The 25327-nt window shown below is 36.0% G+C and overlaps 1 protein-coding gene across 1 annotated transcript in view; it reads right to left on the reverse strand.

Annotated features, from left to right (window-relative positions):
- GRM7 (glutamate metabotropic receptor 7) overlaps nt 1-25327 on the reverse strand; it is an 898068-nt gene that overhangs the window by 815959 nt on the left and 56782 nt on the right. The gene's annotated exons all lie outside the window — the stretch shown is intronic.

Consider the following 25327-nt stretch of genomic DNA (forward strand, 5'->3'; position numbering starts at 1 on the left):
ATCAGGAACACGACAGGGATGTCCACTCTCACCACTGTTGTTTAACATAGTGCTGGAAGTCCTAGCATCAGCCATCAGACACCAAAAGGAAATCAAAGGCATCAGAATTGGCAAAGAGGAAGTCAAACTTTCACTCTTCGCAGATGACATGATACTCTACATCGAAAACCCGACAGACTCCACCAGAAGCCTACTAGAACTGATCCAAGAATTCAGCCACGTTGCAGGGTACAAAATCAATGTACAGAAATCAGTTGCATTTTTATACACCAATGATGAAGCAACAGAAAGAGAAATCAAGAAACTGATCCCATTCACAATTGCACAAAAAACCATAAAATACCTCGGAATAAACCTAACCAAGGATATAAGAGATCTGTATGATGAAAACTATAGAAAACTTATGAAGGAAATTGAAGAAGACACAAAGAAATGGAAAAGCCCCGCTTCCTTTAAATAAGCGCCCCACTTCGGGTAAACAGGAGCCCAGGTTCCGGTGAGTTCCAGCCCTGCTTCTCTCTCTCTCTCTGTCTCTGCCCCTCGCTCACTTGTGCCCTTTCAAAAGCAAAAACACGCAAAAAATAAAAAATAAAAAAAATAAATAAGACTCAGAGAAAAGTATCCCAAAAGTAGTTAGGATTTTTGGCAACGATTTAAGGATCTAATCTGCATTAGAAACCGCCTCAGAACAGAAGGAGGGTAAACAGGCATCACTTGCATCTCCTCCCCCTCACTGCTCGCTGCTGTTGTTACTCCTAGATTAAAACCTTTTTTTTGACTGTGGACTTCAGACTTGAGCTGCCTAGGAATATGGTGTTCAATGGCATAAGATAGTTTTATCTGTTTCTGAATTTATTTTTATGTTTTCTACAAAGTTTGTAGTGAGAGAGCCTCTAGCAGGTGACTGAATTTCCAAATGGAATTAGTCTTCACTAATGATCTTAAAATTAACCTGAGGTAGCAGGGCTTATAAAATAATAGATATTAATATTCCCCTCATTTGTGATAAAGCAATCCATGCCATACCAGGTGTTTAAGAAATGTTACCACATTAATCCAGTGAGGATTTCCATCCATAATTCCAGTGGCCAAATCCTTCAGGAAAAAGATGTCATTCTATTTTTAAATAATAATGTTAATAAATATTAATAGTACTATTCTTTACAGTTGCTTGAGGTTTGTTTGTTTTTTAATATTAACTATTCTAGACCAAGTAGAAAGCATAATTTATGTGAGAGGAAGATCAACTTGCCTAGGGCCAGAGATAATGTAAATGAAAGAATTTTAACAGATACTTATTTAGCATTGTGCACGTTCTAGGCAAGGTTCTATGTACTTTCACATACCTTATAATCACTATATCAAGCCTGTGAGGAGAATATTATTAGCCTTATTTTATAGATAAGGAGAGTGAGGTCCCTCAAGATTAAAACCAATAAAGCATGGATGTAAACAGAAGGTATCTGACCTTAATCCCAATATTCTGCCTACTATATTATACTGCCCCTTCTTTATAATTGTACTAATTATAATAACATTATTAGGCACTAACTATATGCCATCTCTTTGTCTAAGTGATTTATATATATTTTATCTTACTTCCACTGCAAAGTCCCTATGAAGGTAATACCACACTATCTAAAATTCACTGTCTCGGAAGATGAGTTATTCAAGGCCATACCATTGATAGGCATTGGAGCTAGGGTTTAAACACTGACTTTAGAACCAAAGTTCTTTGTTACTATACTTTGCTGCCTTTTACAAGGTGGTGAAATTCTAAAAGTGGAGTCATTTACAGATATTCAGCCCTTATTCAGGTGGTATCTGTTTGATAAAGTGAGGGGAAAAATCCATTCTCCTGAGAAATCAGACAGCAAGCACACATTGAAACCTTATTAGTAGTTGCAGAAAACAGAAAAAGTTTAAAATTTTCTGTATATTATCATCATCCACAACAAGGGCACATCAATTTTTGCTTAATATCCTATCCTTGATTCATCATTATAAAGAGCCTCAATTATGGATCACTTTTTATATGTGCCTTAGACTATGTTTAGCACTTTACAAAATATATCTCATTTAATCCTCAGAACCAGCCTATTCCATCTATGATTTCTTCATACAAATCCAGGAAGCATTCTACAAAGCCAAAAAATATCCAACAGGCACTAACCTACCTGGGTAAGGGGAACAGAAAAATTCTGGCCCATAAAAGCCTTGGAAACTTTCTTATCTTTTCCTTTATATGGATATCACAGTTTTGAGATTATTCAGCAGTCACTTGGTGAAATGCAGTGCATGGCTTTGATCCAAATGTGGGAAATGTGCTATGAAAAGAAACCCGGTATACTGTCCTTGTGCAAAAGAAGGTTCCTTTGACAGTGTGAATGGATGAAACACTAAAGAAATAGGCTGTGACCATGATCAAAGTTGGAGGGGTGGAAAAATAATAAAGCATGCATTTTAGAAGGAGGTAAAAGGCAGGGTGCCTGGGTGGCTCAGTGGGTTAAGTGTCCCACTTCCACTCAGGGCATTATCTTGCGGTTGGTGAGTTAGAGCCTTGCATCGAGCCCCGCATTAGGCTCTGCACTCAGTGCAGAATCCTGCTTGGGTTTGTCTCTCACTTCCTCTCTGTCTCCCTGTCTCTCTCCCAGACTTGGGTGCACTTGGAGTCTCAAAATAGATAAACAAAATTTTGAAAAACAGGAGGTAAAAGTCAACAAATTTCCTTATGTTTGTCAAGAGATGGCAAGCAATTTGTTTGCCTTCCTTTGTATAAAGTTGTTGCTAGATGTCAGCTTGCTAGGGCTGCGTGTCCCAGCACCTCTTGCATCCAGATCTTACCAATGTAATGTAAGCTGAGGTAGTGAGTGTCACTTCTACACTGGGGTGATTAAGAACAGAAGCTTCTATACCATCTTCTCCTCTGTCGTCCAGCTATATTCCAAACTCTTTGAGGCCCTGGGAAATGGCAGAGTCAGGATACAGAAGAACCATGGGTCCCTATTTCATTTCATGGAGAAAAGCCCTCAGCAAATTAGAAACATGATGTTGGATTTTTATGTGAGTAAGAGATAAACCTTCTTTTTATATTAAGTCCCTAACAAATAGAGATTTGTTGTTACACGAGCTTGTACTACCCTCACTAATACAAGGTAGAAGTGTGAATCTTTTTTATTTCATTAAGAACAGATGTTGTATTGTGCAGTCAATTATCCATTGTCATTGGAATTTTGCATCATGACTACAGTGTAGAAATCCACAGGGAACCGTGAAACTTCATTTTAACCACGAGCATGTTGGTAGTAGAGTAATAAAGGAAGGAAAGTCATATGGTCCCATTAATTCAATTTTGTGTGTTTACAAACTCCCAATTTCCAGTTAAGATGTAATAAAAGGACTATATTTACCCTTCTATCTGCAACAAACACACACACACACACAAAGGAAAACATACGAAGCAAATTTTCAAGGAACTAGATATTTATCAGGCACTGAAAATCAGTGATCCCTAAGAAAGAACAAATGGGGCAAGCCCTATAATTGCCCCAGATTACTGCATTGATAGAATTTTCAGACCACAGGGCAGAGAGAGGAAATGAGACAGAGCCTGGTTGACTCCTTGAGTCAAGGACACAGAGCAAAAAGCCTGGAGAAATCAAGGCAACTAGAGGTGACAGGACAGAATGCCAGAAAGGAGAGAGCTGCACGCAGAGGGAACACCAGAGATCTGCAAAGGATCCTCCTCAAGAGTTTAGAAGTGTACTGACCACTATACACATGTAAAAAACCACCAGAAAGCAGGAAAATAATAGTTCCAAGAGATTAGAGCTAACAGTGCCTGGTGCACACAGGACCTGGAATAGTACCAGTTCCTACTACCCAACCTAGATAATCTCATAATTCATGGGATATTGGACAGAGGACCTGGAAGAGTCTAGCCTCATTGCGTGGGATAATTAGACCTATATCAAATATGACTTTGGTCCTTCCTAACAATGTCTAATAACAAGATCAGAAAGAATGAAACTGTTTCATGTAACATAACTTTATCACAGGACAAAGCTCAGGAATATTTGAAACCTAAGATTCAGAGCAAATTGGAGTAATCAAAAACATGTAGCATGATAATAGGCATCAAGCTAATGATATCAATAATTGCTTGTAAATGAAAGCTGAGGGGTTATATGAAGACCAGTCAAAGTGGATTTCAGAGTGCAGAATATTATCAGAAATAAGAAAGATCATTTCATGATGATAAAGGGATCCATTCATTGAAAGGACATAATAGTCCTACATGTCTATGCAAATAGGCAAAAAGAGCTACAAAATGCATGAAGCAAAATAATCAAAAGAATAAGTAGATTGAAAAATTAGTAAGGATATATTAGACTTTTACAACATTGTCAACTAACTTGATACTTAACACTCCCAGAATTCTTCCTCCAATAGTAGTGGAACACACACACACACACATACACACAATACACACACATACTCACATACTGCAGTGCATATGAAACATTCATCGATATAAGCTATTCTGGGCCATAAAAGAAACGTCAAGAAATTTAAAAGGATTCAAGTTCTACAAATTAGAAATCAATAAGAGAAAGGTCTCTAAAAAAAACCCTCCAAATATTTGTAAACTTTAACACACTTCTAAATAACCCATAGGTCAAAGAATAAATCAAAAGGGAAATTAAAAACCTTTTGAACTAAATGTCAATGAAAATACAACCCATCAGTATTTGTGGAATGTCACTAAAGCAGTACTTAAGAGGAAATTTATAGCAGCAAATACTTACATTGGAAAAAGAAAAAAATCTCAAATCAATGACCTCAAGTGCCACATCAAGAGGCTAGAAAAGAGAAAATCGTACTCAAAGGTAGCTTAAGAAAGATATAATAAAAATCAGATTCAAATCAGTAATACAGAAAACAATACATATAATACGTCAGACCAAAAATGTTTTTTAAAAAAAATGAATAAAATTGATAAAGTTCTAGTCAAATGAATCGGCGGGGGGTGGGGGGGGTGGGAAGGAGACAAGGTACAAATTACCAAGATCAGAAATGAGAGAGATAGCATAATTGCAGTTTCTACACATATTAAATGTAAAATAAAGGAATGTTATGAAGGGGGTTTTGCCAACAAATTGATAGTTTAGAAGAAAGACACAAGTTACCAAAGCTCACTTAAGAAAGAAAATCTGAATATACATAAATATATTAAAGAAATCAAAATTTTGGAGGTAAAAAAATCTTACAGTAAAAACTCCAGATAAGATTACTTCATTGGTAAATTCTACCAACTGTTTAAGACAGAATCAATAACAATCATAAACAAAGTCTGGGAAATTGAAGAGAAGGGGATATTTCCCAACTTATTCTATGAAAACAGTATTATTCCAATAGCAAAATGAGGGGGGAAAAAGCATTACAAGAAAATAAACTACATGAATACAGATGAAAAATTCTAAGTCAAATTTTAGAAAATAAAACCTAATAAAAATAAAAAGCATCATATGTCATCCCTAAGTAGGTTTATTCTGAAAATATAAGGCTGGTTTAGCATTTGGAAATTAACCAATATAATATAATATATTAACATACTAAAAAAAGCCATTAAATTTGATACTTGAAAAACACAGATTTGAATTGCACAGGTTCATTTATACATGGATTTAATATACATATATATATATAGTAGAGTATTGTAAATGTATTTTCTCTTCCCTATGACTTTCCTAACATATTCTTTTCTCTAGATTACTTTATTATAAGAACACCATTTAATGTACGATCCATACAATACATATAATGTACAAAACATGTGTTAATTGACTGTTTTTAATAATCAGTAAGGGTTCTGGTCAACAGAAGGCCCAAATTGACCAATAAATTCAACGTAATCCCAAACAAAATACAACAGGTGATTTTGTCAAAACTAACAAGTTGATGCCAAAATTCATGTGAACATACATAGTAATCAGAATAGGCAAAATAATCTTAAAGAACAGTTAGATGGTTGTTATGCATACTTCAATACTTATAAAGCTGGAGTTATTGAGAAGTGTGGCACTGATATAAAGATAAACCGATGAACCAATTTAAAGAGTCTGTAAATTGATCCTCAACAGTTTTCTGACATAGGCAATTTAATGGGGAAAGGAAAGTTTCTTCAACAGTTGGGCTGGAAAAAATGAATTTCCACATGCAATATAATGAACTTTAATCCATACCTCATACCATATAAAAATGAACTGAAAATAGACTTTGGACCTAACTGCAAGTCATAAAACTACAAAGGATTTAGATCAAAACACAGGGAAACATCTTGGCACTTTGGGTCAGGCAAAGGTTTCTTAGATAACATGCCAAAAACATCATCCATAAAATAATAATAATAATAATAATTTGGACTTAAAAAAATAAAACACTTCAGGGGCGTCTGGGTGGCTCAGTCGGTCAAGCGACAGACTTTGGCTCAGGTCATGATCTCTTGGTTTGTGAGTTTGAGCCCTGTGTTGGGTTCTGTGCTGACAGCTCAGAGCCTGGAGCCTGTTTTTAATTCTGTATCTCCCTTTCTCTTTGCTCCTCCCCATCTTGCACTCTGTTTCTGTCTCTCAAAAATAAAAAAAAATTAAAAATTTATAAAAATAAAACACTTCTGCTTTTTAAAAGTCATGCTAAGAGAATGAAAAGGTAAGCTTCAGCTTAAAAAATTTGCAAAGCATATATCTGATGAAGAACTTAGCTTCAGAATATACGAAGTATTCTCACAAGCTCAACAATAAGAAAACAACAACAACAGAAGTTGAACAAAGATCTGAACAGATACATTATCAAAGATATATGGATGACACAAAGAAATATAAAGAGATAATTGAAATTATTAGTCACTAGGGAAACAAATCAAAACAACAATGAGATATCACTACACACATGTTAGAATGGCAGAAATTAGAGACTGACTATAAAAATTTGGGGTAAATGTAAAAGAATTATAACTCTTTTATGATGCTGATGGAAATGTAACATGGTACAATCACTTTGGAAAACAGCCTGTCAATTTCTTAGAAAAGTTAAGCATACCTCTACCATATGATCCACCATTTCGCTTCTAAGTATCCACTTGAGAGAAGTGAAAATATATACCCATACAAAGACTTGTACATGAATATTCGGAGCAGCTTTAGTTTCAAAAGCTGAATTAACTGGAAATAACCCAAATTCCCATCCACAAATGAATGGATAAAAAAATTATGGTATATCCACACAATGGATTACTACTTAACAGTTAAAAGAAATACACTATTAATACATGCAATAACTTGGATAAATCTCAAACTAATTATGCTGAGTAAAAGCAGCCAAATTCTGATTTTACCAGTCCTTTCTTCTAACATTTTAGAAAACACAAACAAACCTACAATAGCAAAAAAAAAAAAAAAAAAAAATTGCAGGAGGAACCTTTTGTGTATGCTGGATATTGTGGTGACAGGTTTCACAGATGTACACATATATTGTGAATTTTAATCCTATTTATTTTATGCCAATTATACCTCAAAAAGTTGTAAAAAATCAGGACTTTAAATGCAGTATTTCTTTCAATCCTCACATTCTTACTGGAAGAAATTGTGGTAGTTTGCCACTCTACAAAAACAAAATCCATACTTCTGGGGAATGTAGGGAGGAATCACAAGAAATAGCTAAAAATACATTCAATAAAAATATAGTTACTTGCACAAGAAACATATAAATATAGTTACTTGTATGCAAAGCATCTCATGCATTGCAGGTAAAATAAAAGTAATTAAGACATGGATGGAGCCCTTAAAAGCACAACCTCTATTGTGTGTAACAAGATTGAATGAAATAGTTCTATTCTGATATTCCGCTTATATGGCTACAGCAGTTCTTGTCCAACTGTATGATAATTACTCCCTTCAAGACTAGGAGACCCTCCAAGGTGATGATGATGCCTTCTTACCCCTCTAGTCCCATATCTAGGTCAATACCAGATAAGGTCTACACCAACAAATACTTGGTGAATATATGAATGAATACAAGTATGAACAAATGAAAGAAGAGACTGGAGTATACAGAGAATGAATCCATTATTTCCATATCAAGACTGTTTAAAATATTCCATTGACTTTATAAAACCTTTCTGAAGTTATATTGAAATGTGGGTCAGAATTTAAATCCAGCAGAAAGAGCTTGTTTATTTTGCTCTTGTTCCTCACTTTCTCTCCATAAACCTTCCTAGCTGAGGCAAAGCACCAACTTACTTTGAATTTTCATTTTTTGTCCAAAGTAAGTTACCTTCCTGCTGATTGTCGTTAAGTGGTAGACACAGAATAAATGTGCATTCTCAGTATGAAAACTCTGTTTTCAGCTGAAGGTTTAGTATAGATACAGAAAGGGTAAAAACAGAGAAGTCTGCCATCTGGGGTATTACTTTCAAAGTTCTTCAAGGCTATTTAAAGTCATATACCTAAAGCAGAGGGCCCATCCATTATGCTTGGATATACAGTTGTGAATCTAATGTTTATAAGTGGGATGTGAGGTAACCCTGTAACCCTTGGCCCTTCCTGGTAAAGCCTGGGTTGCCTAAAATCCTGGAGCTCTTCACATTCAGCCATGTGTAGCCTCTCTGGGGTCTCCCAGGAAGGTGACCCTAGAAAGGCAGAGTCTGCTAGAGGATCAAAGTGGTCATAGATGGTAGGCCCAATGAGAAATATCCACATTAATGGCTCCATCACAATTTGCTCAACATTCAACCAGTTGGGCAACAATTTCTGCAACAGCTACTATACAATAGCAGTGCCCACACTGAAAAAAAGACTGTAAGATTGCTGGAAGAGCTCATGCTCCAGGGCATGGGTACAACAAGTCAGAAGGGAGAGTTCAGGGAGAACTTGTCAGCATGGTTTCAGGTAGTTGCTCCACATCTTTGTCTTTTCTTAAACATGATATAACTTCCTTGAATCGCCTGCGTGGCTCCAGTTGATTGAGCTTCCAACTTCGGCTCAGGTCATGATTTCACGGGTTGTGAGTGTGAGTCCCTCATCAGGCCCACTACTCTCAGTGCAGAGTCTACTTGGGATAGCTCTGTCTTCCTCTCTCTCTGCCCCTCCCCACCTTGTGCACGTGCTCTCTCTCTCTCAAAAATAAATAAAACATTAACAAAGAAGATGCTATGACTATCTTATAGCTGTGGGTGCCTTAACACAGCAGTGCCTCCCAATGTAGTTATTGTGACATATTTATAAAAGCAACAAGTTGGATTGAATTCAATCTCATACACAGTAGAAAATGATACTTTGATAATTTTTGCAAGTAAAAGAAAGAGGAGAAAACCAGATTCTTTGAAAAAAAATCAACTTTTGAAAATTTTTGAATGGTTACAAATATGATTAAAATTTTCTTGCTGAATGTGATTATCAAAAATTGGATAAAAATTGGATAAAAAGTTAAAATCTGATTGAAAAACTTAGATTTGTGGAAGGTTTGTGGAAAGACAATTTTCTCAGCAAAAAATATGAAAAAAATATTTAAAAGTTTTATATAAATAAGTATTTAATATCTTCCCAAGTACCTTGTATTTTTTACACAGTAAAACCTTGGATTGTGAGTAACTTGTTCTGCAAGTTTTCAGAGGATGAGCAAACATTTCTAATAAATTAAAAAAAACTTTTTTAATGTTTTTTATTTATTTCTAGGAGACAGAGAGAGAGAGAGACAGCGTGAGCAGGGGAGGGTCAGAGAGAGAGGAAGACACATACTCCGAAACAGGCTCCAGCCTCTGAGCTGGCAGTCAGCACATAGCCCGACGCGGGGCTCAAACCCAGGAACCGCGAGATGATGACCCAAGAAAGTCGGACGCTTAACCGACTAAGCCACCCAGGCGCCCCAAATTTTAATTTGATAATGAGTGATATCTTGCAACATGAATAGCATGTGATGCCAGATGTCACATGATTCACAGCTGAGCCAATGGTTCTTGAAATTCACTTTGAAAAATGAGAGTTTTGGATTACAAACACATTTTTGAAACGAATTATGCTCACAAAACAAAGTTTTATTGTAGTTGTTAATTTTTTTAAATTTTTACTTATAGTTGTTTCATTTTATTTTTATTGTCATTGTTTAATTTAAAGAAGGGTATACAGTTTTTATCAAGTTCCATTTTGATTCCCTCCAAATTACCTAAGTGCGGCATACAACTATCTTTTACTATCACTTTATAAGTATATATAGAAATGAAACAGTAGGCATTGGTACCTTGGCATATGAGCAACATATTAATATTCACAACTAGACATTTTGTTTTAGATTTGAAGGGGAAGAAATGAGAAGACACCCTTAGCCTTTTGATTAGGTACATACTCAATTTTAGACTATATATTATGTAAATAGCACACACGCACAAAAAATACCAGTGTAATGATGGGATTTGAGATCTCTAATTTCACCTGGCAATGTAGCCCTAAGGGCAGCAATCACTAGTGTTTTATGCATTAAATGCCTATTATGGAGCTTTTTGACCCAGAATAGAAATTAATTTCATATAGCTCAGTGTTGTAAAACTTACTTACAATTTTCATGACACATGCAGAATCTAAAGATTTATAAATATGGAATAGATATATTTTCCATTTAAATGTGGTATCAATCTATCACTATGAGCTGAAAATAACAATGCAAATAACTCTGGTTAAAAAATTCCATAGTTGCTTAATATTTCCTATCATCTATTCCTTCAGCTACTTAAAAACCAATCTTACTCTATGAAGCCAAGCCAAAGTTTTTTGTATTTGAAGAATCAGATTTATTGATTGACGGTGATGCAGAGAAATCACACAATTAGGGCTTAGGACAACTAAACATTTCTGATTACAATTCTTGTACAGATATTTTGGTTATGCATGGATTTGGTCACTTTTCTTATTTGAGCAAGAGTTTCCTCATCTCTAGAATAAAAATTTTAAATATTTTCGGAGTTCCCTTGAGCATCTTGTGATTTTGTGATCTTTGTGATTTTATGACTTATTGCAGAAAAAATAAAATGTATAGAATCTTAGAAGTACTTACTCTCATTGTAAATTTAAATATAGGGTAAGGGAGTTTATACACTGAGCTCTTTTGATTTTATGCTATGCTACTTATTAAGCACCACAGGCCCTGATAGTGATTCTATAATGTTAAGGGATATGAATACATTTTGGGATTGAGGGTTTGGATTGACCTCCCCCTGTTTATGAGACAAAATTTTCTGATGGGCTACCTATACTGACTCCTATTTTAGTCTCCAGTCCCCTTCCTTTCTTTGCTAGACATTTTTTTTAACACTGAGAAAAACTTTCATGGTACAAAATTTGCCAGAAGTAACTCATATTTGGACAGCAGAGTTCCAATTAAGAAACTTGCGAATGGGCCATACTCAGCCCTCCCTGCTGACATGATCTTCCCCTCTTCTTACACCTTTCTTCACTGCCTTGTGATTGAAGGGATTTTTAGCAATGGTGTCAATGCCTGTCTTTCCTAGGCTATCTTATTATTTTTAAATCCTCAACAAGGCTACCACAATGATCTAGCTCTTTATATGTTATAGGTACTCAAGACCTATTTGTTATGCCATCACATCTCTCTCAATTTCTTTTAGATGATAGGTCCTTCACTGCAGCCCCTAGGACAAGTGGGAGACAAAGGAATGGAGACAATGGCATAAACTACAGACTTTTCCTTACACAGCTTTGTGTATTAATTCTGGATAATTCAGGATAAAATGTCGTACTTGTGAATTTTATTTGTCAGGTGCAGTGATGGTGGGAGAGAGGCTGGTAATAGCTATACTAGACCATATTGCACTATAAAACATCTGATAAATCCAAAAATTCAGTTCAAAATGGTCAATTAAGGGCAAAATGCAGTTATTTAACTTGATAATTCTACATGATACATTAAATCTAACAGAGACTGCATTGAAATGAAAGCTGAAAGGGAATGAATGAAAGTGGAAAAAGATTCTCTTTAAAGTTCACTATTTGATTTCTCTCAGCTCTAAACATGTGGAAAGCAGTAATGCATATTGGTTAGGCCACTGTACTCACCTGATCGTGGAGTCAGACAAGTCTAATCTGTGCACTGGCTGAAGAGATGGGTAACTGTGTGATCAGAGGCAAATTTCTAACTGTTCTCTTCCCCAATGTCTTCATCTGTAATATGGGTATTTTTATTGGTACTTACTTATTAAGAGCTTTGTGAGGATTAGCTAAACTAACACATGGACAAGGGGCATAATGTCTACACAGTATGTGCTCAATAAGGTATATAGTGCTTGTGTTGCTTTTTTGATACTGACCATGATAACAATGATGTCATGTGTCTATCTATTTTTACTATCATATTGGGGTTATACATAATACATGTTACACCTCCATGTTCTGAGATTAGCACAGTCTCACTTGCAAACCACCAAATGGCTCACCAAGTACCAGTATTTCCATCAGCTCACTTAGCAAACATCAGTGTCAAATTTGTGAGCAAACATTGATTTAAGTCTCTGAAGCATGTCTAGTTCTAAAAGACATTGCCTCCACATACTTCCTGGTTAAGAAGGAACTTTCAAAGGTTGCCAGTCATGATCATTCCCTTAGTTCAAATTATTCTGAAAAATCCTCAATAATTTAGATGTTTAGCTCAATATTTGAGATTATTAATGCCTGGGGTATAGTCATGTCAAAAGAAACCAACAATGGAGCAATGATTTGGGGTTTCCAGCTGAAGCTGGAGGAAAGTCTTTTCTGTAAACACTTAAAATCAGCCAAGTTCAATTTGTTTAAGACATTCAGGTTAACACTGCTTTTTCAAAGCACTCCAAGAACCACCAAGATATTCTGAGTCATTTACTTCTTTCTCATCTCCCATTCTTTTGATGAGGTATATTCCCCAACTGTACAACACAGGAAAATATTTAATCAGAGAAGCAGGTAGAAATGATTTGTGATAACTGATATTTAATGGCTCAATCCCATGAGTTCTTGTGCTACATGAGAGATTTTTCAGATTCTTGCTACGAAAGCTTGGCAGAAGACAATAAAAACCATGACTTCCTCACTTTTTCCTGATGTCTCATGATAGCACTAGACAATAACCTCAGTAATCCCCTGTAAATACATAAAGCATTTATGTGATATATTAATCATTTGGTTCTGCCTAAAACATCCAAATGACCAAGAGTTAGTTGTAATAAAATCATTATAGATATGTGCAAAGGATGTGTACAAAGATGTTTACCAGAGCATTGTTTACAATTTTCAAAACGAGAATAGTTTAAATATATATATCTGTGTGCATAAAACAAATAAGAGATGAAAGAAAAAAATGTGAAGTATGTACTACTGTACAGACTAATATGCAACCACTGAAATAATAATGTAGAAACTCAAAGAATGTTGTGAACAAAGGGGTTCACAATTCTTTTAAAAATTAAAATAATATACACCTCAGTATTAGATTGGGAAACTTAGACATCAGTCTGTGTTCACCCAGTAGAGGAAAACCACATAACAATTTGACCATGAAAAGTTTAATAAAAAATATTATTAAATATAACACAGGTAATAAGGGCACAGCTGGTGATGAGTAAACAGAACTCTAAAATATACAGAGATACTAGATAGAAGGAATAGCCACTAATCCTCCTTCTGAGAAAGAAGCTCTCCTCCCCCCTTACAAGATGGAGGTCCAGACCAGGGTAGAGAGCGTGTGACCAAGGGATCACTAGATGGTGAAGTTGCTATGATACCTCATGGCGAAACTTTCTGGAAATATGCCCTCTGAGACTTGCCGGAAATCCATCTTCTACAGTTCCATGGAAAGCTGTTCATGGTGAGGTTTCTCACTGGAGGCACACCACTGCAAAACTTGTTGACAGGAGGTGCTAGGGGAAGCTGCTGGCTGCCAGGTACTGCTGAAATCAGTTACTAGAGACATGTGCACAGTGGGAGCTGGACACTGAGTGCTGCAGGAGCTGGGTGCTAGAGCAAGCATGAATGCTAGAGGAAAGTGCATGCATTGCAGATCTGGGTACTAGGAGAATCACACATATTATAGGAACGGGATGCTGGAGAAGCCACCAGGAGACTTCCAAGGAAGCACACTGGTATCACAAAGCAAAACCTTTCTCTGCAATGTCCCTCCAGTGCCATCTACTACTAAAGGCTAAAATCATGCCAGCTGGCAAAGGTAAAACTATTTAAAGAATCTATATCTATTTTTACAGAGCAGGTAAAAAGAGAATTTACAGCTGCAAGGCAATAGAGTTTAAAAACTGGCATAAACAGTATATATTAAATTTCTAACAATGGATCTCTTTGGGTGTGAGATTATAGGTTAATGTCACAGTTTTCTTGGAACACTGCCATATTCCTGCAATGTAAGTAAATAGATTTCCTTTGTAAAAAATAAAATTATCAACTCAGTTTACTACCCAGTAAACTTACTATTCATTTAATACCTTTTACTTTTTATTTAATTACTCGCAGCATAAAGCATTAAGTACAAAGTGCAATGTGGATGCTGCAGATTTAAGGGAAAAATTACTCAGTCTTACTCATTTTATGGAATTGAGAAAAAGGGGTCACTGAATTGCCTATCAATTTCTCTTCCATTCTACTCCCTAAAACACTCCATCTAACTAGAGGAATAATGTAGATTGAGTTCTAGTTCTCCAAATAAACTATGTTTAATGTATATTCTAGGTATACTGATTAATGTGTTGCAGTGGGGGTGGAGGGAAGGTGGGTACAGGGTGAAATAATTTTGTCAAATGATCAATGGGCTGACATATTACTGAACCTCTCAGGATGTATAAAGTGATGCTATGCATTGAAAACCTGAGGGGAGTGGTTAGCTTATTGACCATTTCAGTATAATCCTACTTGGGGACAGGAATGTCAGTGTTTTTCTTTTTTTCTTTTCTAATGTTTATTTATTTTTGAGAAATAGAGAGAGACAGAGTGCAAGCAGGGGAGGGGCAAAGAGAGAGGGAGACACAGAATCAGAAGCAAGCTCTAGGCTCTGAGCTGTCTGCACAGAGCCTGATGCGGGGTTTGAACTCATAAAACTGCAAGATCTTGACCTAAGCCAAAGTCAGACACTTAACTGACTGAGCCACCCAGGTACCCTAAGAATGTCGGGGTTTTAAGAAATATTGCTATAAATCAGTGGAGGCAGCATGAAAGAAACTGTCACAAAGCAATGAGCTAAATTAACACAATTATTTTAGCTGTATTTCAAATAGAAGGCACAGAAATAGAGCAGATATGTTTTTGCTCTTTTTTAAATGTTGGTAAAAGAGATTGATATGTATAAGAGATGGGGCTGGGTTTACCTGTAAGGCCTAGCAGATGGACAAGAATAGAGAAAAGAAACATGCATGTAGCACTGCTGATTTTGTGATGGAACATCTATCTATGAATATTATATATGGTATAGAAAAATATAAGAGATAAGGCCTCTATGACCAATATTACATTCACCTATGAACAAACTCTATTATTTATGATAATCTGCTTATGAAGATTTCTGGGACAAACTTTCCACATTCTTACAGTTTCAGGATGGAGTTTTTCTAGAAACGGGAAAAAGGTAATTCAGAGCCCAAATTCCAGATTATGTGCCACGAGTTTCAAAGAGATGTGGCAGAGGTGAAAATTTTAAAAATGGATGTGACATTCAAGGGTGGTGGATAATCACTAGAACCAAGATCTTTCCTCTAGGGCACTGATTCCTAAACTTGAGTGAACTGCAGCCAACTAAGGAACTTATTAGCAGTAAAGATTCTTGGGCTTCATTTGGAGAGTAGATCTGGAATAAGACTCTAGTATCTGTTATTTTTACAAAACACACCCAGTGGTTCTGATGAATTAGAACTTTGAAATAAATTTTGAAAAGTTCTTCACCATGGTAGGCATATAGGCGTTTCTTCCTAATAGTTCTTTACAGGAATTGACCCTCCTGCTCCTCTATCCATATGGTATTAGATGGCACAGCTATTATTGTACCACACCCTCCATCTGCAGGTGATTGGGCCTGATCCAGCCAAGCCAATGACAAAAAGCCCTGAGGTATGTGACCATAGGGCTGAGAGTTTCCTCTATCAGTTTGATTGTCCTTTTGAAAGGAGAGATAAACTTATAAGTGATAGCAATTTCTACTTCCTAGCTTATGCATATAGAGGAAAAAAGTTCATGGGTGGCTTGAGCTTCCAACTCTTGATTTTGATTCAGGTCATGATCCCAGGGTTGTAGGATCAAGCCCCACATCAGGCTCCAATGCTGAGCATGGAACCTGCTTGGGACTTTGTCTCTCTCTCTCTCTGTCTCTCTCAGTATAAACAATAAAAATAAAGATTCAGTCTAGGAATGAACCAGATATGCAGAGTGAGCAGTGAAGAACCAAAGAGGACACTTTCTGGTCTCCAAGTAGGCTTCTGTTCCTGGGTCCTAGAAGTTCCTGAGATGTGCATATATCTTTGCCCTGGGGTTTTGAAACACTTCCTTTATCCCTATATTTGAACTTCTCTTTTGATCAAAGGTAGAATCAAAAGAGCTCTAACCCATACAAAGTACATCCCTCCTCTCTATTTACTGACTCCTTTTACTTGCTTCCCACTCACTCTTCCATTTAGTCTATCTGGCTTCTAGACCTACTACTGGAGATCAAAATCATGTGTGATGTTGCTGGTATCTTCTTCCTTCAAGAAACACTTTATCCTCATGATTGTTTTCCTTCTATTTCTCCAATTATTTTCTCTAAAGTTCTTTGGGAGCCCAATTCTATAGCCCATTTATTAATTATTGGAGCTCAACAAAATGGAGCTCTAGGCCCTTTTTTTTTTCCCTTGGGTAGTCTTACCCATGACCACAACTTAAGTTTCCATCTATATACCAAAGACTCAGCTTTTGCCTTCATAGCAATCTCTTGTGTATGTGTGTGTGTGTGTGTGTATCCACTTAATTACTTAATATCTTCAAGCTTTGGGGTATCTCAAACACACATCAAGCTCAACATATCTAAGATAAAACCAATTATATCAACGCTTCAACCCTAAAAATGTTGATCATCTTTCAATATTCCTTTTTCTTAGAGCATGATATAAACATTATGAGAGGCTAAAATGTAGGAGTCATCCTTGAAAGCTTCTTATTAAATAAACCTTTCCTGAGTCCTATTGCTCTAATATACCCTAAATATTTCCCTAATCTTGTATATCTCACTCTTGTCTGTCCACCATCCTCATCTAGACTAGATCATCTCTTACCTGCACTGCAATAACCTAATAATACCACAACTACTTTTTTCATCCCTATGTCTCTCCCCCACAGCATCATCAAATCTCTTTCAAAGATATAACCAGTCATACCTTCCTCCCTCTGCAAAGATCAACAAATATTCATATATACTTACTCAAAATCCTTCAATATCTTCATATTAAGTTTAGGGTAAGTATCTAACATGAACTAACCTTGGATTGTAATGATATATTCTTTCGTTAGTTTTCTTTTTCACTATTGGTTTCTCCCAATATCATTAAATTCCAGAGAGGCATGGGACAGTTGTTTTTGTTGCTTACTATTACATATTTCCTCAGCATGATCTTGACAAAAAAGTGACATTAAACAACAACAACAACAACAACAACAACAACAAACCCAAAAACTTGCTGAATGAAAAGCAATGAAGGAACAAATGTCACTATGTGTCTCTTAGTAAACAGACTTTCTTACAGATCATTTACTCACTCAACAGGTATTTATTAAGGACCTATTATGTCCTATGTACTATGCTGTAAGTTTTTAAAGGTCTTGCATCCTAGTGAATGAATAAATAGGCTAGGACATAATCAGTGGGCAATCCTACCCTGTTTTTTCTAGAATGGATCATCATGTCTACTGGAAGTCTGGAAGAATGGTTCTCCCCATGCTCACAGAGAGTTTTCCAGCCACACACTGGCACTGGCTTAGCTTTGAAAACTCCTTATTTTACCCATTTTGCCCCAAACTTATGGTTACTTAACCTGCACCTTGATCTGATTGACTTCTCTATATATAATCCCTCAGTTGACAAAATGAAGTCTGTAAGTTTATATTTGCTGCCATTTAGATTGACCAATAAATAAAAGTTACTATTCTGGCTTTATCTTTCCTTTTTTTAATGTTTGTTTATTTATTTTGAGAGAGTGAGTGGGTGAGTAAGCAGGGGAGGGGCAGCGATAAAGGGAAAGAGAGAATACCAAACAGGCTCTGCTCTGTCAATGCAGAGCCTGATGCAGGCCTCAAACTCAGGAATTATGAGATCAAAACCTGAGTCAAAATCAGGAGTCTGAAGTTTAACCAACTGTGCCATCCAGGAGACCTCTTTGCTTAATCTTCTCTGAATAATAGTATCATTTTGGCATAGTTTTGTACCTGATTTTGAGAATTATTAACATTTTTGCTTACTGATTTTTTTTAAATAAAATTACACATTTGGTAAAATATAGTCTGTTTGATTACAAAATAGGTATGGGGCACAGAACTAATCTTTATTATTTCAGGAAGAGGACTACACTTTTGGTTTGATCATGTAACCCAAAGCTTACATTTACTTTGTTTCTCTTTGCTCCTATTTTAGTTTGATCTGAAGCAAGTTCCAAGATGCATTTTACATCAGTGGCCTCCTGTACTCCAAATAAAATAGAGGCTGAATGTGGCACTGACTTTGCATAAATTCTTCCACTTTAATTTAAAATTCATTGGATAGCTTTCATCTTAAAGTAAGCAGCATCCATTTGATTTAAACACTATTTCTGCTGCTATCTGTATGTGACATATGGATTCATACAGAACTGCAACAGTGTTAGGATCCAATTAGAGCCTGAATATGATCCTGATTTACCAGCTCAACAAGGAAATTCTTTTCAGCACCTGATTGAGTCAAGGTGAATGAGCACATTTTTGGGAAATTTTAGAGGCCAATGGAAAACACTACAGGTGTCTCAAGTGCTGTAATGTAATTATAAAAGCCTTTTTTTTTGGTGAGTGTTACCTTTCAGCCTTATTTCCTGTATTTTGTTAAACTTCATGTTATGTTAAATGTGATTTAGAGTAACGTTATGCCCCATGCTTTCTTAATTTAACTCTCTATTCCTTCATCTCTACCTTACAAATCAATCAATGGATCAATCAACAAGCCAAAAACTCCAGCTTATTTCTAAAAGGGCTTCAGCTGCAAAGGTATATGTTACCTTCTGCTACAGGAAGCTGTGAGAAAGTTTATCAGTGAAGCTCTAAGAAAGTTACTGGCTACCTAAAACCATCTTTTGTTTTAAATATCCCTTGCTGTACTGGTCATGATTTTTCCTTTATTATCCCCAAGTCATATATTTAAACCTAAAAAGCCAAATGCAGTTTCATTCCTCTAAATTATTCCACTATAACCACATGCCCTCTAACTGTAGAAGGATGCTTGAGTCATTTCAGAAGATTTGTGGTAACATAATCCCCACTGACCCTTCTGCAAATGGACCACAAGCTTCCATCAAGGAAACTGGATCAGAACAATTAGTGGATATATCAAATAAAAAGCAGGATAAGGGATTAACACTAATATCCTTGAAGGAGAAGCCCAATTGTGTGTCCTTTCAGGAAAAATATCCATTATATTTATTTCAAAATGCCTTTAGGGTCATGCAATATGTGGATGCTGATGTAGCTGGCATTTAATAAAAAAAAACTTTAATCATGGAACATATTATTGAAACAGATAGCACAGCTGAAGTGTTTAGATTTTCTTACCAGATTTATTGTGGTCCATTTTTACTCCTTATTCTTCAAAACCCAATCTTAATATCACCTCTGGGATGCTTCCTCAACACCTGTCCCTGCATCCAAGACAGTGTATTTCTTTTATCACACTGTATCGTAATTATTTACTTAATCATCTTTCTCCTTTACTAGAATATGAGTTCTGTGAAGCTAGGATCCTGGTTTTATTAAGTTTGAGTCTCCAAAATTTAGTGCATTCATTGTTTCAACAAGTATCTATTAAATGTCTACTCTCTTCCAGATGTGTGTGCTGGGTACAAGGTGGCTGGTCAAAAAGAGAGATTTAGTTCTTGAGCTCACTGGGTTTACAGTTCAGGAAGGGAAACAATAAATGCACAAATAAACATTCCAATAAATTATCACAAATTCTTATCTGTACTGTGGCAGAAAAGAGAAGGATGTCATGACATGTAATAACTTGGAGGAATTACTTAGGATAAACAGAAGGCCTCCATGTAGAGGCACTTTGGAATATGGGGTGTTCAGCAGAGCATCTGGACTGAGAGAATATAGTGTATGAAGTTTCTGAGTCAGGGAAGACTCAGCAGTAATAAGAAAAGCACTGAAGGAATAAATGAATGGTGTGGAAATGAACTATGCAGCAACATGATGGACAATAGAAACATTATCTCTGTCTCCAAAAAGGTTGTAAGAGCAAGGGAATTAGTGAGCCTTTCAGAACTGTGTGCCATACACCCTATGCCTATTCTCTTCTTTCACCTAAGACAGGCATTACACAGAGTATTGAAATTTTTCTTAACTCAATGCTTCTGGCAGCCACTATGAATCATTGTAAAGGGGAACTTGAGGTGATACTGTTTTGCCCTTTCTGATTTAAGTCATGAATATAATTTTACATAATGAATAAAGGATTTGATAACGTTTTGAGAAAGACAAAAACTAGCAAACTGAGCTAATATATATAAAGCAGTGAGCAATGCTTGGCTCATTATAGGTGCTGAATTAATAGGAGTGATTATAATGATGGTGGTAGTGAAGGTAATGACAGTGACAAAATATGGGGCATCCCAGTAACTGATGGGAGTTAGCTTTTGAGGCTGCTTCTGAGTGTGAGGGAAATGACCAGCTGGGAACCACTAAGTGCCCTTTAATGACTTCATAGTTTTCACTTGGGACAACTGAACTAATGTACTCTCAAAAATACAGAGAAAGAAATATCCTTATACTGAAACAAAGAGGACCATCTGAAAGGGTATGCAGCTGGAAATTAGCATCTTGATCTAATACTTATGCATGCAGAAATAACCAACCCATCAGCTTTGCTGAACTCCACCCCTTAGACCCCAGGAAGTCAGAATAAGCATGTTCTGCATTCAGTGAACCATGCAACTTAGGTATAAAATGATAACATTTATAATTTAGTAAGAGCTAAACTCAGAAGTACTCTAATGCATTATTAAGTTTCAAAAATCAAACACTTAGAAACCAAAGAACTACAAAGGCTTAGTTCTTGTGATGACACGAATTGGAAATGTGTTACCTACCCTCCACAGTGAGAATCTTCCTGGATATGAATTCATGTACTGACTGAGACCTAGCCCCGGGATCAAATCACACAATCAGTTAACCCTTGCCTACTTCTTCTGAATAAGATTTTATTGCATTTTATTTTGCTTTAGGACTGCCTAAGTTGGTTAGAGTACTTTTCTTAAGTTAGAGTAAAAGTCACCATTTTTAGAGTCTATTTTATATCAATACTGTGCCTTTTACATATATTATTTCTAAGGTATGAAGTAACCCAGCAAAGGCAGACTCTGTCCATTTTACAGATAAGGCAACTGCCATTCATAGAATTTAAGGAACTTGTTCAATTTACATAACTAAATTCATGTAGTGTTGGGGTTTTAATGTAGCTCTGCCCCATTGCAGACCTCGTTATCATTTTCACTACCACTTATTTGTTTGCACATTAGATTTATTTTATTCCACAACCACATGTGGGCTAGAGAATATTAGATGATCACTACAGACACCACATTTATAGGGGCCTATCTTATAGAAGAGGTTATAGTGGGTTATGTCTGAGGGAAAGAGTTGTTTCCATATGATGCTAGAAAGATCTAGGGTTCATATAACCTCCATCAACCCTGAAATCACTCTAACAGCACCTAAGCAATGTGTGTGATCAGCACCTTTTACTTTTCCTATAGCTGCCTATGATGTTAATCAGTTTTTTTTTAAATCTTATAGATGTTCATTTTAACAAGTCTCTCTATGTAAACAGGGAAAGGCATAGAGTCTGTTTTTGGTCCCAGCCAAGAAAGAAGTCAAGAAGAAGGGAAGGGAAAAGGGAAGAGAAGGGAGAAGTGATGGGAGAAGAGAAGGGAGAAGGGAAGGGAGAAGGGAACAGAAAGGAAGGGAAGGGAAGCACACCTGCTGGGTGATCATACATCCGGAAGTCTGCTGTATAATCTTTACAAGCAGGGTACCTTGGTATAATTATTCAGTATTAGCTCATATACCCTTTCACTAATTTCCTGATTCTCTTTTTATTTTGTGCAGCTCATAAAAGACTGACTCATTTTTGCAGAGATCAGGCCCTGTGCTCTCAGTGCTGTCTCCAGCAGATATTTCAAAGCAAGTACAGAGAAGAGCAGCTGGTGAGATGGGGGAGGTGGTCAGGAAGGAATGGAGACCTAAACAGATTAGTAATGGGGACAAAGAAAGAGAAGGGAAGCTCTGTGCATTACTCAAGATGAATATGGGCCCTTTTGCCAACCAGATGTACTATCTTTATATAATTAAAACAACCCCTCTCCCACATTTCCCTACCTGGACTGCTTTAACTCTGATTTTTGTTGACAACTCAGACTGTGCTATAATAACAATATCATGCTGAATAGAACAGATTGACAGTGCTACAGATATCACCATCTCTTTCCAATGTTTTCTGAGCTTTTGAGAAAGTTATGGGTATCCAGTGCAGCTCTCTCATTTGCTAGCAGAGAACAAGTGAAGCAATACATCACCGAAGCACCTAAACAGGGCTTCTAACCAGAAAAGCAGATAGAAAAATCACTTACAAATACTATAACTGGCATTTCATGTGCCAATTCAAATATGAGGGAACCTAATAATTGTGAATGACAAACAAGTGCTCACAAAACCACTACTTAGTAACACAGCATGCTCCATTTAAAAGGAAATTTTCTAATGGTAAATATAGCAGAAGGCTACAATTACAAACTTTCAATGACTGCTATCCATGAAAAAGCCATTTAGTGATAAATTGAAGGCCAAGAGGAGATTATCACCTGCTCAACTATGCCTCTGTTGATTCTATCAAGTTGTTTGCCTGGCAATATCTGGGCTGTGATGAAAAAGTTGAGAAAACTCTTTTTTCCCTTATCTAAATATTATTCATCACAAGCATTCATTTTGAAAGGTATGTGGCACTCTGGCAGAAGAGGATCTGCTTGATAACTACTAATTATCCTTACTAATAAATAGTATTTACATTTACATAATTATTTTTATATTTAAATACTTTCACAGATATTGCTTCCTCATATGCGTGAGCTATACATGAAATATCAACTCCATTTCACTGTGCAAGGAATGTTGTGAGATTTCTGTGGATCCAGCCCCAGATAGGAAACTCTGACATGTGCAGCTGACTCGCATCCATGTTAACAAACTTTACCAAATCATTGGAATTGCATTTTTTAATATGTGAGGAGGGAAACACTACTAAGCAACAGCTATGAAGAAATTTGAACTGATTTTTTGGGAAAATGTTTAGTTAACATCCAAACTGTGCAAATGTGGTTAGATGTGGCACAGTTGTGAGGCAACAAGATCAGTCAGGGGTGTGTTCAATTAAAATGTCTATCCATTTATCTATCTAGTTATCTATCATTTATCAAGAAGGTAAAACAAAGGGCACAACAAGTAAACATAATTCATGTAATGTAAAAGTCTGATTTAAATTTTTAAAAAAATTGTATGAGTACAAGTTGGATTTTGACTTAGTGGTTACATATGTAGAAATTTATTCTGAAGGTATAAATAAAAGAAGTCACAGGAATCTGAGTAAAATGGCATTAATTGGAACATTAAATATAAAACGAAAAATGTAAAAATAATTTAAATGTCCAACAATAGGGGGAGATTTAAATAAGTGATCCCATATGTTAAAATATTAAACAACTTAAAAATTGCCTAAATGAGGAATTTTAGATCCTATGGGAAATAGTCATAATATAGTGTTAGGTAAAAATGTAACAGAAATAAAAATTAAATAAACAGTGTATCTTAACACTATTAGCTGAGATCAGGTGTGTTCAGGGTGGTATGATCATAGACTTAACATTATTAAATAATATGTGCATAAAATATGACTATGTAAATATATGTATATATAAATATATATGCATGTGTGGAAAAAAGTAAAAATGAGAAAGGTAATAGTTATTGTCTCAAAGTTCTACAAGTATAGGTATGTTTATTTTTTCTTTTATATTTTTACACACTTTACAATTTCTCTACAATAAAATACTAATTTACTTAGTATATATTTTTGAACAATTCCATTTTTTAAACTTGTTTTTACATATATAGTGGTCAAATTTTCATCTAACACAGTGCAAATGAAAAATGCAGGCTGTCTGACTCTTAAATATAGAGAACAAACTGGTGGTTAGTAGAGTGGAAGTGGGGGGGGGCAGTGAAATACATGAAGGGGATTCGCAGTACACTTACCTGGGGTGTCTGGGTGGCTCAGTTGGTTGCACATCCGACTTTAGCTCAGGCCATGATCCTGCAGTTCATGGGTTTGGACCCCACATTGGTCTCTGTGCTGACAGCTCAGAGCCTGGAACCTGTTTCAGATCTGTGTCTCCCTCTCTCTCTGCCCCTCTTCCACTCATGCTCTGCCTTATTCTCTCTCAAAAATAAATAAATATTTAAAAAAAATTTTAAGTATACTTATCATAATGAGCACTGAGTAATGTGTTGAATTGTTGAATCACTATATTGTACACTTGCAACTAATATAACCCTGGATGCTAATTATACTGTAATTTAAAAAAAGAATAAATGCAGGGTGTTTTTGTGGCCATGATGATGTTTAAAGGATGAGGATTAGTTCTAAAACTCTAAGTCTATTTTGGCCAAATAATTCTGCATTTGATATAGGAGTTCATCATAATATTATCAAGCAATGGGTAAACACACTGTACAAAGATGTGTTCTGCACTACTATTTATAATGGGAGAAACATGGAACCAACATTAAAATCTACCAAAATGTGGTCTATCCATTGCAAGTAGTTCTACAGCTGTTACAGTGATAATGTTCACGGAACACAAATTCAACCTTAGGGAGAGTGTCTTAGACTGTATGAAACATGCAATGCTGATGGCTATGCCTGTTGGAGAACACCTGCCCAGTGAAAACCAAGCCATTCGGATTTCATCATATCC

The sequence above is a fragment of the Hyaena hyaena genome, unplaced genomic scaffold (assembly GCF_003009895.1).
Source record: "Hyaena hyaena isolate Hyena2069 unplaced genomic scaffold, ASM300989v1 scaffold_223, whole genome shotgun sequence".
In the NCBI taxonomy this organism is placed as follows: domain Eukaryota; kingdom Metazoa; phylum Chordata; class Mammalia; order Carnivora; family Hyaenidae; genus Hyaena; species Hyaena hyaena.